Here is a 19,055-nt window from a genome sequence, read left to right on the forward strand (position 1 = left end):
TCTGAAGGCAGCCATGTATTGGGAAATTTTAAATGTTTGATATTTTCCTATGTTTTTATATGTAAAAATATATGAAACATATGGGCATGTTTTTATATGCCCAGAGTGGCTTGGGAAACCCAGCTAGATGGGTGGGATGTTGTTGTTGTTGTTGTTGTTGTTGTTGTTGTTATTTATCTTGCAGTGCTTCCCTAAAATTCAATGGGTGTGTGAGTCATGTTGTATAACTCAAATGCTCTCTGTAAATCATGATTACAACAGGGATGTCGTTTGTTGAATCTAGGGACAGAGAATTTAATCTGATGCACATTTTAAATGCACCGATCTACTCCATACTTTCTGAATTAATAAATGGATAAATTAATAAATGGACTTCATGCTTCTCTGAATTTTGCAATGCATTCTCAGCTAGGGGGAAAATGTGTACAGTAATATGTATTTTAGAGTAAATGCAGGCGAGCATGGGTATTTCAAAAGGAGATCATACAATTTAAATGCATTTTGATACCTTTTTTTAAAAAAAAAATAATTTGCAGAAAACAGGGCAAACAGAATATCTCTGAATATCTGTTGCTGGAAACCCCTTTCCAGTGTAGAACATGTTGAAAGGTCACTATTGACCATATTTAAGGACTCCTCCAGACAACTTGTTTGTTGAACATTTATCCTGATTTGCTTGCACAAATTGCATCCTGTTTTATTGAGCATTTGTTCTGATTTGTTTGTGGGGAGGTTATTCAACAATGTGCATTCATTATGTATTCATCCTGATTTGCTTGTCCAGTGGTTTTACAGCTTCCTGTCACTCATTTGTTCATCTCACATTTGCCAGTGCATTTCCCTATCACTTTCCCAACCAGAAAAAGCCAATTTATTTTCAAAGTGGATTTGCTGCACCAGGGCGACAGAGTACTTTACTATCCCCTCACACAAACCTAAATTTCTGATGTGAGCTTGAATCCCTCTCGCAAAATACTGACGGTCTGCGGGTGACCTAAATCATTGTTATGATACCCATGGAGCTTCCTTGCAATGACTTTGCTGCTCCCTTTTAAAAATAACCGAAGCTTTAGCATTATGAGCCAACAATGAGACATTTACACAAGTTCTTAAAGAAGTTTCCCAAACTCTCAACTCCCTTAATAGTCTAGGCTTTTCTAACAAAAAAAGAGCATGCCTCTTAAATAGTCTTTCCTTGTTGGTTTAACTCTCCCTTCTTCTAATCAGATGAATCGGGCATTTCAATTCCCGAAGATGTAAAGACGCAATGCAGACTTTGATACAAAACTGTTTCTTCTTGTTGGACTCCAAAATGCAGATTCCAAGCTTCCAAACTCTCTTTGCCAGCCCTGATTAGAAGCCACATTGGCTGACACAGTAATTGCTCCATAATCATATCTTCAGTACTCCGACCTGGTTTATGCATACAATCTATATTCTAATAGCAGTCAACAGGTCACCAGTTAATAAAAATGCCATTAACATCCCCCTGCGACTAAGAAATGGAGATATTCATCTCTCTAGGCCAGTGGCAGGCCAATATAATTTCCATGGCTGTTAGTGTAATTAACCGGACTGGTGCATGGATCTCCCATGAGGATACTGCAAGCGTGGTATGACCTTGATAAGGAAGCATTTGCTGGTGTTGTGATGTGACCCAAGATTATTTTCCCCTTTCCAGGAGCTCTGGACAGACAGGATTGAGCACTCAAAGACTAACGTCCAATACTGTAGGAGTTAATCTCCAGGAAATATTGTTAAGAATACCCAGTTTTCCAATTGGCAACGAATATAATGGATGTTCTAATAACAAATGGCAATCTGAGTTGAGTTTTCTGGCATAGTGTTTGCAGATGAAAGTTGTGCTGTGATGGGTGGTAGAAGACTGCAAAAAACCCTGCATCTTTAAGGAAATAAAGGCAAGGGTACAGATTTCCATTCAGTGGCATAATTCCCTTATTTCTGTTGCCTGTGCTCCAAATTTCTATTGACCAGAACATAATAGTAAACATTCCTTTCATTATCTGTGGGAGAGCAGAATTTCTCCAGTTCCACTCCCTCTGGTCAGCACCAGAGCTGCACCCAGGGGCAGAGGAAGGGGGGTGCCGTGGGGGTGGGCCACACTGGTTGTCACCATTGGGGGGGGCGACAAAATGCCAGGCGGCACTCACCCCGGGGCCTGCAGCGCGCCCGAGCCACGCATCTCTCCTGGGAGTGACGCGGTGGCTTGGGCACCCTCAGGTTCTGTGCTGCCCCAAACGGTCCGCCTGCTGTCTACCCCTCAGTGGTAGGGTGGCTGAGTGGGAGGAGGCAGGAAGACTCCTTAGAGGCCCCACGGAGTGTCCTGCCCCGGCTTGCCCTGCCCTGCGGGCGGCTGGTCCCACCCCTAAGTGCAGGGTATGCGCGCTGCCCCAGGTGCCCTATCAGCTTGCTCCACCGCTGCCCAGAGGGCATTGTTTGCAGCTGAGCCAAGCCATGGACTAGACATTCTTATCCTACAACAAACATATACACAGTTGTGGCAGCATAGGAGACATGGCCATGGGTTATTTAGGCCTGTGCCAGGCCTCCTCTGGTTGATGGGGCCCTTAGACTGGATATGGCATGCTATTGAGGCTAGACTGCCTCTCCTGCCTGGTGTTTTGAGGTCTGTAAGTTCCTCAAGGAACCTTTTCGGCTAAAGAGTGGGGTGAAAAATGCTTAAAATTAATAAATAGAGCAAATGAGGTTGCTATATTTACTTGTGCCATTTTGCCGGTAAATGCAAAGTTAAATTAGTGGAGTACAAAGCAATCATTTCTGCTGTATTTATTTAAAGGTTGTGTTTTATCTGGAGTCTCTGCCTCTGCTAAATTTTTACCAGATATGTTGTTCTTTCATATAAAATATAAATGTTAATGTAAGCCCGCTTGAGTAGTGCACATGTAATAGTAGGGCAAGATAGAAATTTCTATAAAATAAATTAAAAATAAATAACCTGTGTCGTTTGTACTGCATGTTCTATCATCTGTATTATTATTTCTTTATAATGTTCCATACTCATTACTCATTCAGGGTTGAAGAACACTCTGATGTACCATGAAAAAGTTTACAAAGTTAATTTCCTAATGTAAGGTCCCTTTCATCTGAAGTTGTATCATCAATACATTCCCCCCCACCCCATGAACTTTTCCCCCCTTCCTGTAATTATTTTAAAACTCTGTTGGAGGCCCTTCCCCTAAAAGCCAATCCAACAAAGAGTGACTCTACAAATTCTTCTCGCACAGAGGACAGTGAAATGCAAGCAGCTATCCAAGAGTTCAACTGGCAAAACTTTAATTCATGCACAAGTTTTGTTCCACGGCCAAAGTCAAACAGTTTTCAGCAAATAGATGTCCTTTGCTTAAATCACCATTGCACTCCTCCTCCAAATCTTCTTAGATTCAGATGACTGAACAGCCTATCTAGTTTCATTTACATTCTCCATCTAAGCATGACCATCTGGACCTCTGCCCAGTCAATGTGTATGGGTGATTCTACTAAGCATCTCCTTGGTGAAATAGCCACTTGTCCTCTGATTTCTTTGTCCCTATCATTGAACAGTAGAAAGGGGGGTAGGGGAGGATCTCAAGAATGGCAGAAGCAGGTTTATTGGCCTGTCAAAGAAGAAGGGATCAAAGGAGACATGAAATTTAACATTATTTGTCAGGTCTTCCCTCCCAACCCCAATCTTCTTGACCTTGTACCATTATTTAATTTGCTCTGTGAGCATCCCCTAAGCTTGCTACCTTTCCTTTTGCCTTCATTCACAGTCTTTTCTTTCTCTCCCTCTCCTCTCCCTCTCTGCTTGCTGCTCCTGAACTTGATCCTGGTTTTGCTGTTTCTTGGAACTGATCCTGAAACATGATCCCTCCCAAACTCACATTCCTGGCTCCTACCTACCAAACACCTCTCACACATTCCAGTAAATTTCTCTGAAGATTACTTTTGTATGGGGGGGGGGGAGGCAGGAGGAACCTGCACACAATAACATTGCTGACAGATCCTTTAAATCCAATGCATTCTTCATTGCCTGACAGGATTACCAACACCGCATAACCATTACATCTCTGGAATGGGAAGCAACATGTGCATTAGGTGACCATACTGATATTTTCTCTCTGACCCATATTGTTAACTTCCTCAGGACTGCTATTTTGGTAATGTCACAGCACTCAAGGAAATGATTGAAATGGTGTTGGAGGTTAAAAGCCCCGCCTTTTCTCTTCTTTGTGATGGAGATCAGAGCTGAGTGCATGTTCTCCATTCCATTCCATTACTGTTCTGTTCCACTTGCCTTCTGGTTTAACTTGAAGAATTTCTAAAATTAACTTTGGAATGGATGTATCTGAGGTTTTCCACTGCTTTTGGTTTTCATCTTTCTCCTTCCTTTCCCTTTCTTTCTTCTCTTACCTTGCCGGTTATTGAAGGGCACCAGGACGTATGGGCAAAGAAATGTTGATGCAATTGCATGATACCATCAGGATTTCCTTTCCCCGCTGGGATTTAATCAGTGAACACATACAAAGTGCACATTTGCACATTGATTCAATCAGTGCAGAAAAGAATATTGATGCAGAAAGGAGCAGATGCTGTTGTTCCTTGTGATTCAGCAAGGTGCATATATGCTCCTGCATATTGGGACCATGATATATGTATACACACACACACACACACACACACACACACACGTGCACACACAAATACTGAAAAAAGTGCACACACAGGAGTCTGAACGAACTCTGGAAGAATGCCAGAACACTAGCTCAACAATGCTGCTCTTCATCCAGAACCTCCCAAATCCAGGGAGAAATTTAGATAGGAAGAATTTGATAAACTCTGTTCAGGAATAACTTTTAGCATTATTTTTATTATTATATTTATTTTTACATTTTTATCACACCTTTTCTCCAAAGAGCACAAGGTGGCATATGTACTTCCCCCCTTATTCAGTTAATCCTTACAATGACCCTGTCACAGTTACGGTAAGGAACAGTAAGTAGCCCAAAGTCACCCAGTGGGCTTCTTGGGTGAACTCTATCACCCAGGTCTTAGTCTGGTACTCTAACCACTACTCCACACTGGCTCTCCAACTATGCCCAAACAGGGATTTGGAACATCTCAAAGGGCTGCTAAGCTATGCATTCTAGTCTTCCACCTAGTTCCCACCCAATGCTTTCTTCCTTCCCTCCCAATAAGTAACAATGGCCAATGTGCCAGGAAGCTAGTGTAGCAGCTCTGCCCCACCCAGTTTGCTACTTCTGGCTAAACATATAATCAATCAATCAATCAATCAATCAATTATTCAATCAATCATTATTCAGACCAGGTTGACAAATAATTCAAATAAGAAATCAAGTTTTCATTTCATTCACCCACCCACCCCAAGATTTCTCAGATTTCTCCAAGTGGGTCTGTTTTCCAGGAACAGTCCCTGATTTACAGAAGCCATCCCAGTTTCTGATTTGATCCTGGAATGTCCCAATTTTCATTAGGACATCCCTATTTCCATCAGAGAAATGTTGGAGGGTATGGGGTTAGGCGACCACTGAGCCAAGGGGATATGGAACTATACAACCTTTAGATGACATCTGAAGGCATCCCTGTTTAGGGAAGCTTTTTTTAACATTTAATGTTTTATTATGTTTTTAAATATGTTAGAAGCCACCCAGAGTGGCTGTGGCAACCCAGTCAGATGGGTAGGGTAAAACAACAACAACAACAACAGAACAGCCCTATTTTCATCAGAGGAATGTTGGTGGGTATGTGAGCATGTTTAGCTTACTAGGCCTGTAGCTCTCCCTTACCATGAGGACCAATTTGCTTCAGAAGGGGAGGGCTGGATGATGGTCCCAAAGTTCAGAGGGCTCAGTTCATGTTGTGAGGGGTGTGTGTGTGAGGGGATTTCTGAACAGAATTTGAACTTCCAGTTACAAATTCACCCCATTCACTATATGCCATATGGGTACATATGTCTTAAGGATCTTCAAGATACCCCATCCAGATCTCAAACATTGAAACGGTTGACAAAACTAATGGCAGACCTGTGTGAATTTAGCAGACATTTGTGAAGACAGGAAGATCTGAGCTATTAGCAACATTAGTCACTTGTTTCCAGAGTGGAATACATTTTGTGGGTGGTAGAGCATCCCTCCATGAGTGGACTGAAAAATGCTAGGCACCAGACTAGCCATGCAATGGAAGAAGTACATTACAGACCATTTTCTTCTTTTTTTTTTAATAAGTCAGAACAGCCTAAAGGCGATCAAGATGAAATTCTGCCCATTAGTTCCTGGTGCCAGACACAAGGAATGGAGATTCTATGCTGCATAGTTTATAACTGCATTACCCACTGACTACCTGTAATATATCTTTATATACCAAAGAACTAACTAGATTAAGGGAATGCAATCTACATAGCTGATAAATAACACAGCTAGACTCCACTTTCAATGACAATCAGGCATCGGCTTTACAATAAATTAAGAAAAATGGCAAACACACAAAAATGTATTGAACATACAAGAACCACTTAACACTTTAGAGTGGGGAGGTGCTCAAATGGGGGAAATGAGAAAAGGAAGAATAAAAAAGCAGGAAAAATAAACTGTACTGGAGGTGATAGATAATGTGAAGGAGCAGCAGAAAGCGTGCATGCTCTCAGAGCTGATTGTCACCGAATAGTGGGAGCATTTTTAGAAATGATTGCAAGCTATTTACACCACAGGCACAAGCTAGTATATTACATCATCTACTGACAGTAAAGGTTATCATCATCATCATCATTATTATTTTTAGATTCAAATAACGTTACATTAGTTAAAGGAGAACTATCCCGAAGCTGGTCTTGAATTCCTGCAAAGCAGATCTAGGGGGGTGCGACTGATTCAGTTGCACCAGGCTCAGAGCTTTTAGGGCGCCACAATAGATGCCACTACTATGAAGTCCAAATGAAGGCAAGAGGCAAGGGGATGGATTTTGACATTGCACAGAGTGCCACTGTAATTTGAGATGCCAAGGTCTGCTACTGATCCCAGGAAGTTGTTTTATATTGGGCCAAGATATTTATCGACCTACAGTGGTACCTCGGGTTCAGTACTTAATTCGTTCCGGAGGTTCGTTCTTAACCTGAAACTGTTCTTAACCTGAAGCACCACTTTACCTAATGGGGCCTCCTGCTGCTGCCGCACCACCGGAGCACGATTTCTGTTCTCATCCTGAAGCAAAGTTCTTAACCCAAGGTACTATTTCTGGGTTAGCGGAGTCTGTAACCTGAAGCGTATGTAACCCGAGGTCCCACTGTATTTATTAGAAATGAATGAATGGATTTAATTGTCAGTTGCCTAACCCAGGGAAGTCTCTAGGCAACTCATAATGAACATGCAAAATTGTTTAAAACGACAGCTACCAAAATTAGCTCGTGATATATAAAAATCCTCATCTCCATAGAAAACAAACAGATAGAAACCTGCATCAGCAACCCAACGCGACACTAATGTAAAGCCTTCACACAGCTGGGTCATATGTTCCATGAAATGCCTGAGAAAAGAGGAAAGTCCAAACTTGCTGCTCACCTTCTCACCCCTTGCCTTTTCCTGTAATACCTATTGCAGTCGTTAAGAGTCGTCAACAGGCTCATCTCAGCTATCTGCCAATCACCCATTCCCACCACCCTTCTGAGTAATACCCCTCCCCGCCTTCTCACTATATAGAAGGATCTGGCAACTTCTGTTTCAGTGTATCTGAAGAGGTGTGCATGCACACGAAAGCTCATACCAAGAACTAACTTAGTTGGTCTTTAAGGTGCTACTGGAAGGAATTTTTCTTATTTTGACTATGGCAGACCAACACGGCTACCTATCTGTAACTGCTCAAAAGATGTCAGTGTCATTGCCAGATGAGTCTTGCTGTAGAGAGCATTCCACAGGCAGGGGATCACAAGCGAAAATGTCCTGTCTAGGCCAACAGTACCTACTTTGAATGGCAGCAGCTCCTCAGGTTTTTAGACAGAGGTCTCTCCTCTGATCCTTTCAAGTGGAGATTGTACCTGGGACCCTATGCATGGGACCCCCTAATGAAATATATATACTTTGAATTTTTTAAATTGCTATTTATTTGCAAACTGATCAGGTTTTAGGGCAATCCAGTCAATTATTTGTTTCTCCAGTGGTATTCTCCAATGGTGAAAAGGCCAGCCACCAAAATACCAAACCCTCTCAGTCTTAAATAACTTACTTAGTACTCAAGGGTGGTTTTTTTATACTTTTTTTTTGTTGTTGTTCAGTGGCTCATGTTCCTGGAGTGTAGCATGAGAATGTTCAGGTGGTATGGTTAAGTACCACATTTCTCCTTTTAAGTATTGCCCATTGGTAGTTTCCCCTGATCATTTCCCTTCCTAGAGTAACATGGAAATAGATGGAATCTAGCATGACAATGGAACTCTCAGCAATGCAATTTTTGCAATTTCCAGTACCTATTGAAGACCTTCCCTTTTCTGTTTTTCTTTCTTTCTCTGAAGATGTTCCTTTTTCAACGAGCCCTTTAAGATGAGATTTTCACCCTAGTCTGTAACTGTGTCAGTTCTGAAACTGTTTTTTATAAGTGATATTGTTTTAATGCATGAAATTGTTTTATATGAAATGATTCATACATTTTTAGTGTAAAAGGGATTTGCTGTTTCCCACTTTTGAGGGGGGGTGTGTGTGTGTGTGAATATATGTCCAGAGTTTATGATTATGGAGGGGGGAAATGAACACAAGAGGGTTATTCCATCTCTTTTTTTACATGGTCTTCCACACCCAGGTTTGTGGCCATGGTGACTGAAAAAGTGCCCAATTCTGCAAGTTGCAACCCTTATAGGCAAATAATGATTCAACCAGATCAAACTATGCACATGAGGTCCAGGTAGACGAATCTGCTTGATTCTCACAATTTTCTGCAGGAGGTGGATTTCATGTTCCAGAATCTGAGAAATCTAGGAAAAATATTCCAACTAGGCTTGAGCCCGGACAGAAGTGTTTTATAGGAAACCCCCTTTTCTACTTCAAAGAACATCTCTTGATGCCACACAACATGCATCCCCTTCTTCCACCACCTGAAGCTCATTTAGAGTGAAGGTAATGAAGCTTCCTTTACTGTAAGGGGCACAACCATGTAGTTAGAAACAATTGGCTATGGGGCAATGTGACATCATTGCTTTCCCCATGCGATCTTTGGGTGGAAATCACCACTTGAAGAGGAGTTTAAAGGAATGTGTTAAAACAAACAGCAAAGAGAGGGAACAGAACCTGTGAAGAGCATCAGACAGTCAGAACAAAGGTAGGATTAACAAGTTATTTGGAGCACGTCCATGCAGCTGTCAAACACACAACTTTCAACTCTGAGCTGTTTACAGGGGCACTTTCAGCTGAGGACCAATTTAAAGAACTCTTTTAATAAACCCTCTCACAGTTAAGGAATAGTTTTCCCCCTCCTGGACACATAATCTTCATTTAAGGCTAATACTCACAGTCACATAAAAGAGAATAGATGAGAGTGCTTTAATGCTTAAACATCATTTTTATTAGTATGATTTGTTTAGTTGATAATTGTACTACATATTCTAAGAACTGGAGGCAGAATGTCTGGACACCTCCAGATGTTCAGAAAAACAGCTGGCAGTTTAGGAGTGTTATTTTTGCATCAAACACCTTTTTCTATTTGTGGCATCACATACTCAAGTAATAGATAGGCATTACTTCACATTATTACCAATTTATTTTATTTTACTTTCATTTCTAGAGAGGCACATATGGGTGCAGCCTTTCCCATGGGAAAAGAGCTGACCGGTTTGCTACTGGAATCTATTCAAGTTCCATTTGTTACTTTTTTGGCAGTCAGCCATCTCAATATATCAGCTTAACACGGCACAAAACTAACAGAAAAATAAGCAACAGCTTTCCTCATTTACAACCATAATGGAATGTCACTTTTGCAACAGACAGGATGAGTTTTCCCAAAGTTTGCTCTAATCTTCAAAAGCAAATCTACAAATAGTGCAACGTTATGGGTAATACAGTTCTTGCCCTTCATAAGAAACTCAATCTTCCTTATTGTAAGACAGTATCGAGTTTTCCTAAATGGGGCGGAAAGCCAATTGTGATAAAGTGAGCTGTTTAAGTAAAGGGCGATCTTAAGTCTCCACTCAAGACATCATCTCGCACCATAGCCACCTCCCGGAAACTGTTTTCATATATGAGAAAAACCACAGTACCCAACACATACATGAAGCATCTCTAAGTAGACATGTGCCTATCTCATAGGAACAAAGGGAGCTGCCTTCTAGTGAATCGGTTTAACTGACAGCAGATTTCCAGGGTTTGAGACAGGCAGCTTTTCTCAGCACTGTCTGGAGATGTTGAAGATTGAACCTTGGACTTCAGATGCTCTACTACTGTGCTATAATCCTTCCACTACATTCAGCTTGCTCTTGGACTGAGTGCTTGGTTGTATCTCATCATTCTTCCTTAGCAGAACCACGGATGGGCTTAATATTATGTAGGGGGTTGGCCTCTCAATCATTGCATTTCTCCATTCAAAGCTTTGACTGACCAGCCTATTACCTCACAGAGTCTCAGGCTTCTGCTTATCATAGTTCCCTGTTCAGAGGCTAACAAGTATGCTACAGTGGTCATGCCACGATACTCTGTTTCTTACCAAATTTTGTAAATAATGTTGTGAAACAAGTCACTGTCCCCTCATTTTTGCAAATCTGCAATAACTATTGGGAGAAATGTGCATACTTGACTATGCATCAGGAAGAAAATATATTCACTGTATCCCCAACTTTGACCCGCCACTCTTCTTTGTGATGGCAAATGAATGGTGGTGATATTACCCTCCATTATTCTGCCACATGGTACACCTTAGTTTCCACTAATCGTCTGGTGCCGCCTTTAAGGTCAGTGCTACTTTTATTTGTTTAAGGACATTTTTAACCTTCTCTTCCCCATTTAGCAACCCCAGAGTGGGATATTCTGCCATTTGGCAGAGTGAGGCAGCCTCCCCAGGCAGCAGGTGGTGAGCAGACTCCATCAGCCATTCCCCTCTCTTGGAGGGCAGAGCTATAGGTGCCACAAGACTGTCTTGATTGCCTCCTCGCCCCCCCCCCCCCCAGGTAGCTTCCAGATGAGCTGAAGGACATTGGTCTGATGCCAGTGTTGAAGTTCAGATTCAACTGCTGACCGGGCTAAGATACGTATGTGAAATGGAGGCTGGGGTGGGTATCTTGCCCATTGCCTCAGGTGGCAAAATATATTGGCCCAACCCTACTCTCCTTCCTTATATCCCCAACTTTTGGGCATCTTCTGCTGGGACAGCATTTCTGAGAAAGCACCCAATACCTTTCTTACAATGCTTTCTTCCCACTGAAAACCAAAAGCAAGCTAACTTTGAGTTACTGTTTTCTGAAGTTGGCATAAGTTGAAAGGCAGAAAGAAACAGACAGGGGAAGTTCTGCTTACAAAACATTGTTTAGTATTAGTTAAATGTTAAATGAACACTTTGTTCCAGTTGCTAGGCAACAGATTGGAAGGGGGTATGAGGACAGAGAGAGAGAGAAAAGCTGCCATTGAACATTTGGATATTATTTTGCAATTATCCTCAGGGAGGAAGCTTTATAAAGTGGCAAGAACTGTGCTACCTTTTGACCACAAAGTGTTTCCCAAACATGTTAACTCAGGAGTGGGTGTTCAACAGCCAGAAGACAAGCGCAAACATACATTTAACAACTTTCTTTAAAAGAATGAACCGAAGGAATAAGCCACAATTCTTACACTGTTCCGTTATTTATGTGGGCAAGAGATTTGAAGTCTTGGAAACAAGGCATAAGAAGCCTGCTTCCACTTCACAATCCAAGCGTACAAGGCTCAAAATTTGTGATACATTATTATTATTATTATTATTATTATTATTATTATTATTATTATTATTATTGCATTTGCTAAAAGTGTTTAAAACAGGGGTTCTCAAACTTTTTTTTGTTTGGGACACACTTTCAGAATGAAAATTTTCTCACACCACACCACACTATTTTACAATATGATCATGGGACATCCAGAAAGTATGATCTTATGCAGCTACATAAGAGCATGAATCATTCACAAATACCTTAAGTATTTATACAAACTCAATGAGAGGTGTGATGTTCTTGTTTTGAAAAGATACCTACTGTATCCATATTCTGGAAATAAAATATTTTTACACTATACTATGCTGAAATATTTAAATGTTTCTTTGATTGTCCTTAAATCTTCCTGCCACATTTGCCATCCTCTCCTGCCACGCCAGTGTGGCACACCGCACTCTCTGAAAACCTCTAGTTTAAAAGCTACAGAGCAAGAAGACCTTCCTCTTCATCATGACCAAATGTAGTTCAAAACATGGGGAACCTATGAATACACTGGTTGAATCAGCTGGTCTCTAGCAGAGGGCACTGTACCTGACACAATACAACATTGACCAATGACTGGTGATGTGCTGAAAGCCCAAACATTGATTGGGCCTGCAGACCACACCACAGGCTGTGCTCTGCTTTGCTCAGGTTCAATACACTGATAAGCAGGGCTGAGTCAAAATCCACTAGAGACTGCTATTCTCCTCCCAAATGTATCCCTCCCGCTCAGAATAGCATTATGCCATGATGCAACCATTGGTGAAAAAAATGGCAGGACCCACCCAGCAAAAGGAGCTGCAGAAACAGGCAGCTGCAAAACTAATGCTTAAAACAACAATACTGGTACAACCAAACCTTCCTCTCCCTTAAAAAATAAAACCAAAGGGTTTTTTTTCCAACCAACAAACCAAAAAGGCACAAAATGCCCTTCATTTCCCCCACCTGGGAATGGGTTGACTTTTTCTTGGAGGAAAGTGTTTGGCCTCACACCTAGATCTTTAGCTTGTATGAAACATCACACCCTTGATTTTAACAGAGAAGTGGCCATTGGTGTCCTTTAAGCTGCAAACCTACATACAGATATGCAATAGTGGTTGGTGGGAAGTGTACTGTTGACCCTGCCTGTGGCCTGGCAGGAGGGGGTGGAGGATGAGCAAGGCAGTGGCGACGTCTGGAGTGGTGCAAACACACCACCAGAAGTGCCAGATTCACTCCTCCAGTGTGTCTGCACTGTGCTGACATTGCTGCCACCTTGCCCCCCCCCCCCACATCCCAGTATGTCACAGCACTGTCAGTGATGGCAGGTCAGTCAAGCAGTGCTACCCAACCACCCCACCAAGCCTTACTGCAGATACGCGGCCTATCGCCACCACATCAACACAATTCATTGTTACCATTTGGAAGACTCAAATGTTCTTTCTGCATGAAGAGATACAGGAGATTCCTGCGGAGCATCAGTCATTGTTCACACATACACAGTCTCCACTTACCTAGAAGAAAAGGAAAAAAGGAAAATGGGTTCAAGAGTGTGTTAGGGAACAATTGATCTCCATGTGAAATACAGTCCGGGATATAAAAAGTAAAAGTAGTCATGATGGCCCATTAGAAAACAACCTAAAATTCGTATTGAGGAAACACCTTTCGTAGGTCAACAAAATGTCACAAAACAGCATGCAAGCTGCTGGAAGATAAACAAAGCAAAGGGTGAGGATGGAGAACAAAAGTTGGCTGATTAGTTAGAGAGGAGTCTGCAACGTGTAAGAGAATGTGGAAGGGGGGTAGCAGACGTTCAGAGGCTATGCAGCAACCAAGAGCTGCTGAGAAGGAGAAACAGGAAATGACTGATTCCCCATATGAAAAAGGAAAAAAAGCACCTGTTACCCAGGTCCATCTCCATCATTAGGTATAATCTAAGGAGGCCACATACATTTTATTACATAACTCCTCTCTGATTAACCTGAAGTACCTGCTCCAGTTCTTCTGCTTATACACACATACATTCTCGTAACTCATACTGATGCCCAGCCCAGGTGTTGGCCTTGATTGTTTCATTATTTGTAGCCTTGTTACATTTTGTAATGATTGGCAGTAGGGCCAAAACTACAGCTCTGCGTGCCTCTTCTTGTTTCACAGTTTAAGGGCACAATAGTCAGGATGTGTGATCAGTATTCCAGCTGCCTGAAGGGAGCTGTGACACTCAGATTGGACTACTGTAACATGGTCTGTATAGTTGCCTTTGAAGCTCTTCAAAGTTTCTATTCTGTGCTGGGCAACTGATCATTTCCACATGCTTTAGAAGCAGATGGTCCTAGGTTCCATCCCTGACATCTCCAATCAAAAGGATCAAATAGTAGATGATGTGCAAGATTTCCAGGAGGAGCACTACTAACAGTCAGAGTTCAAAATACTGAACTAGATAGACAATCAGTCTTGCCCCTTTCATGGCATGCTTCTAAGAGTGCTCAAAAATTCATTTAGTCAAAAATGCTGAACTAAATGTTTGTCACTTAGACAGAAGAAGTTTCTTAATGTGCTTCCCATGTTACATTTTACAGATGATCCCATCAAATACAAGATACCATCTGGATGTTCACTCAAATCCTCCCACAGTTTCTTTCCTTTAGGACTGAAGGTAAACTATATCATTCTGCAGAAACAATATTGGAAACACAGTTATTTCTTCCTTACACTACAGTACCTTCATAGATTTTGCCTCCACTTAAATGCTTTGAAGGACATAAAAACAGATCCAAGAAACTCTACACAGTACTGATGTTAAACAGCTGCATTAAAATTAGAGATGAGGAAATAATTTTGGCTCAGCTCTTTTCAAACATTCACAAGGGGGAGAGATGAAAAGAAATAACCCTCCAAAATTGGGGTTCCTGGTTTTTGTCTTGCTTCATGCTGAGGGTATAGATTCTGTTCAGTTCACATTTTAAGGCAGGCCCACTTGATTCACACTTCCTAAAACAAGACACAAACCAAAACACAGCTATAATTTGAAATTCATGCTTCTTTGAATGTTTTTTTGTGCATTCTCTTACAAAAAGAAATGGAGTTAGTCAGTATTCCATGTTTACGGAAGATTTTCAATCCTCACTGGGTGCTTTGGGAGTGGGGAAGCCTAATACTTGTTTTTCCCCTAACTTTTTCCATACTTTTGTAAACACTGGCATTCTGATCAATGTAGGCTGGTAATATTAAAGATAAATAAATAAATGCACAATAATAAGTTTACACACACACACTCACTGGTACCTCAGTTTAAGAACAGTCCCGTTTATTAATGATTCAGTTTACGAACTCCACAAAACTGGAAGTAGTGTCCCGGTTTGCGAACTTTACCTTGATCTAAGAACAGAATCTGAATGGTGGAAGGGCACTGGCGGTGGGAGGCCTCATTAGGGAAAACACGCCTCGGTTTAAGAATTGTTTTGGTTTAAGAATGGACTTCTGGAAAGGATTAAGTTTGTAAGCCGAGGTACCACTGTATTCTGTGGCAGAAATAATTGACCAAGTTGTGTTGCTATCATTTCTGGAATGGTGTTCTCGGTAGGAAATGCTAAGAAATATACCACATATCAATGAAAGATAGCACTGAGCTGGAAGGGTTCAGGTATCCAGAGAAAAATAAGAGAGATCCCAAGCTGCTGTTGCTTGTCCAGGCCCCACCCTCAAAGCAAATTCTTGGGCATTATAAACAGGCTCCCCCCCCCCAACTGGAGCTCACCAGAACTCAGCTCCAGCACCTCTCAGGTGGGCCCCTTTGTTCATGGTAACCTCTAGCACCTCTTTTTCTAGAAAAATAGAACTGATTATATATACTGTATATCCCAACCAACCATCATATGTGATGCAAAGATGGAGCAATATTAATAAAGAAAAGCTACCAGATCCTAGACTTTCCTACATACTGACTTCAAACATGTTTTCCCCCTGCTATAGAGCTCTGAGCATATCACTAGCACCTCTGCATGCTGTGTTTCATAGTTTTACTCTGAGGAAAAAGAACACTTAATACAAGAGAAATCCAGCTGGAGAAATGAAAGGAAGAAAGGCAACAAACAACATCCTGTGATAATGATTGCCATAGTTAGCTACTCCCTTTGTTTTTCTTGAGCTTACTGCCAATCAATAGCACTGGACGACCTTCAGCACTAGCGTTGTTTGTGTGTATGAGAGAGATAAAAGTGAGGAAAGGAGAGGAAATAGACTCTACTTACCCTCTGCCCACCATTCGTAATTTTATCTAGGCCAGCCTTCCACACCTTAGAGCCCTTCAGGTGTTGCTGGGCTTGCATCAGCCCGAATCCAGTATCCAGGACTTGTTTTCATCCGGAACTCAGTTCCGGCACCTCTCAGGTGGGCACCAATGCCATTATCAGAGAACTAGGGAGGCATTCATGGTCAAATATTGAAAGTGGGTAGAAAGTGGGTGGGTTTCTGGGAAAGAAGACTTTGACAATCCCACCTGCCATTGAACTCAATGTGTTTTGACTATGAGATTGGCTTTACATTTACCAAATTTTACCATGTATAAGATGCCCCCAAGTATAAGACACCCCTTATTTTGGGGATATTCTTTAGGTGGAATTGCACGCGCATTATCATCCCAGCAGGGCTGTTGCTGGGGGTTGGCAAAGTGGGCAGCTGCTCCCCCCCAAGCCACTGCAGGTGGGAAGCTGGGCCAACAGCCAGCTGGCTGGTGGATGTGCAGCTCCCCCCCCCCCCACTCTGCTGCGGGAAATGCTCATCTGTGTATAGGAAGACCCCAGTTTTTTGACACGCTTTTTGAGTAAAAAAACCTCGTCTAATACACGGAAAAATAAGGTAATCCCCAGAATGTAACGCCAACTTAACTGGAGAGTTGCTTGTATTCTGTTCCCAGAAGCCATGGGTGTTGGGGGTGTGGGAGACAGGACTGGGGGAAGGACTTTGGCTGGATCCTAAGCCATCTTGGTCAAGTGACCTGACAACCCAGCATAAGTTAAACTGGCAAAAATGATGGTGTAACTCAAGCAGTATTTTAAAGATTTGTTTTCCCTCTACCAAGATTCAGCCAGCAGTAGCCAATCTGCTGAAGAAAATTTGGGTCTTGGGTAACTTTATGTTGTCTTAAATTATGCTTTCTGGCTTTATGCTAGCCTCTTTTGTACAGGATTGCTTTCTGAGTTGCCTTGCATATTGCTTTTCAGGCCAAGCCTCTCAAAGCAGTTTAAACAAAATGTAAAACAATGATTTCACAATACACACACACAATTTATTTTATTTATATTTATATATTAGTTTTATTATTTAAAATCATTTTAATAATAAATTTAAAATACCAAGACAGAGCAGAAGGAAAGCTAAGGTTGAGACGAAACACATAGTTGCAACTGAACACACCAAAAGGTGCTTGTGAGTAGGAAGAGAGTTTTATCTGGCACCAAAAAGATATTGCTGCCTGTTGACAGCTTCCCAGAGTTGGGGCGGCAGATGCTTGAGGAATTGAATCATTTTGAATTTCATAAGCACCAGCCTGGCCAGACTAATGTATAGTTCAGAGTTCAGTTATCTATTGGATTTCACACTTCCTGAATGTTCTGCTGCAGTGGTTGGTTCAAAAATAAAAACACAAAAAATATATTTAAAATGCATATTTTCACATATATTAGGGAGTGATATATTTTGAGAGGGAGTTCCACAGCTAGGGCAGAAACACAAAGAACATCCTATTGCTGGTAGAATTCTCCTCTGAAGTTGATAGTAACCTCCACTGAATATATCAACAATCTGACAAGGTCGTACAGGAAATAAGCTCAGCATTTACAGTGGTAGTCTACCACCCATGGAAGGCTTGTCCATATTGTACACCAATACCTATTACTATCTACTGATGGTCTGGGAAAGCAAGGGACTAGAGAGGGGAAGCTAACTTGAGGCCCATGGTACCCACAGAAGATGTTTCTGTCCCTAATTGCCTCCCAAATTTATCATTTTTTATTTTTTAAAAATTACATCATATATACTGCGCAAATAATAATAATAATAATAATATCTCTCACGGTGATGTCTATTTTGGACACTTCAGCTCTGTTCCCCATTTTCCCCAGATTTATTTATTTTTATAAAAATATTAATGCCTCCATTGTGGTGTTGAGTTGCCATATGTCCACTTTTTCGAGGACATGTCCACTTTTTCATGGGTATTTAAAATGAGAGCGATCAATAGTTTAAAGTAGAAGGCAGCAAATGTGCCTCCTGTTTTGCTCTTCAAAATATGGCAACCCTACAAAAGGCATTTGTGCCCCCCAAAATGTGTTATTATTTTTTAATAAATTTGCATTTTAACCAAATTTAATAAGGAATTATAAAAAAGAATGATTTAGAAATGTATAGAATAGTTTCGAGGAAGGCAGTCTTGAGAAAGGCAATTCTCTTCACTCCCACTTTTACACATCGACCATGCTCACATTCACACATTGGCCACGTCCACTTTGACACGCAGATGCTGAAGAGATGACCATGAATCAATGGAGCCCAAAAATGTTTGCAACTCCTGGACTAAAGTCAGCCTTTAGAAGTTAAGAGATACCTATTTGGCTGTGTTTCGTTTAGTATCTGGCCTATGAACTCTCCTCCAGGAATGAAAGCCAACACTTCTCAAAAACACACACCTCCACCACACTCACCTAAGCACATGGAAGTCTTTCTAAAAAAAACCCCTAGGATCTGCATCTTGGGAACCAGGGATATGGGAGTTATTTTGAGGCTGTGTGTGTATGGGAGGAGGCGGGGGGAGGTTGTTGCATTCCCACCATCTCTTGGGAGCCACTGTACAATCCCCCACACTGACTACTTTAATGAGCTCCAGAGGGACCTTCACTCCTGCCTTTGAAGTATCATGTTTCTGTGAATACATTTTGAAATCCCTTTCATAGATTGTTTGCTTGCTCATCCCTCTGACAGTCTGTCCATTGAGGGGGCTGACAGCTGTTAGCAAGGCCATCATGACAGCTTGGAAACATGTCAGCTGAAAAAATAAATAAATCAAAGACAACAACGCGACACAAAACAAAAAATACTACTTCCATCTGAGAAAGGCAACATGGAGGGGCAT

This window comes from Podarcis liolepis (genome assembly GCF_965112155.1).
Source record: "Podarcis liolepis genome assembly, chromosome: 4".
NCBI classification, from domain to species: domain Eukaryota; kingdom Metazoa; phylum Chordata; class Lepidosauria; order Squamata; family Lacertidae; genus Podarcis; species Podarcis liolepis.